The following is a 515-nucleotide window of genomic DNA, read 5'->3' as shown; positions in this document are numbered from 1 at the left end:
CTGTGCCCGTGCCGCCCGGAGCAAGGTAATTACCGCGGCACACGTCGGGTTCCCCTTCTATACAAGGCGGGTAGGGAAAGCCTCGCTCCTCAGCCGGGGTGGTGAGGTGAATTAAGCACCAGGGTATGAAAAGCACGGCCGAATCATGTTCTCGCCCTTCACCGCCACAGGGAAGCGGCACTTCGTTGACACTCTGTAGAGAACTTTCCTCAGAGATGTTCTTCTGTGCTTGCCCAGCACTTACCACACCCTAGTGCTGCGGTCACCAAAGCGGGCTGTGTGTAAGACTGGATGTGAGAAGAAAGTGCTAGAACTTTCATTTGTGTTTGTAACTAAAAAGTAAGAAAGAATTCACATTAAATAGGTGGCATGACCCTGACTCTAAATGGTCCCATGTTCCATATGTTATAAGTGGGATTCTGAGGGAAGAGGGAAAACTGTCCAAAATGCAGAGGGGATGACAGCGGTGCTTTTACTTATGACAATACTTCATTGATGCTAGGAATTCAACTCTA

Source organism: Neophocaena asiaeorientalis, unplaced genomic scaffold (assembly GCF_003031525.2).
Source record: "Neophocaena asiaeorientalis asiaeorientalis breed wild unplaced genomic scaffold, Neophocaena_asiaeorientalis_V1.1 scaffold15, whole genome shotgun sequence".
Classification (NCBI taxonomy): Eukaryota; Metazoa; Chordata; class Mammalia; order Artiodactyla; family Phocoenidae; genus Neophocaena; species Neophocaena asiaeorientalis.
The sequence above is the reverse complement of the archived record's forward strand: the minus strand, read 5'-3'. Positions refer to the sequence as shown.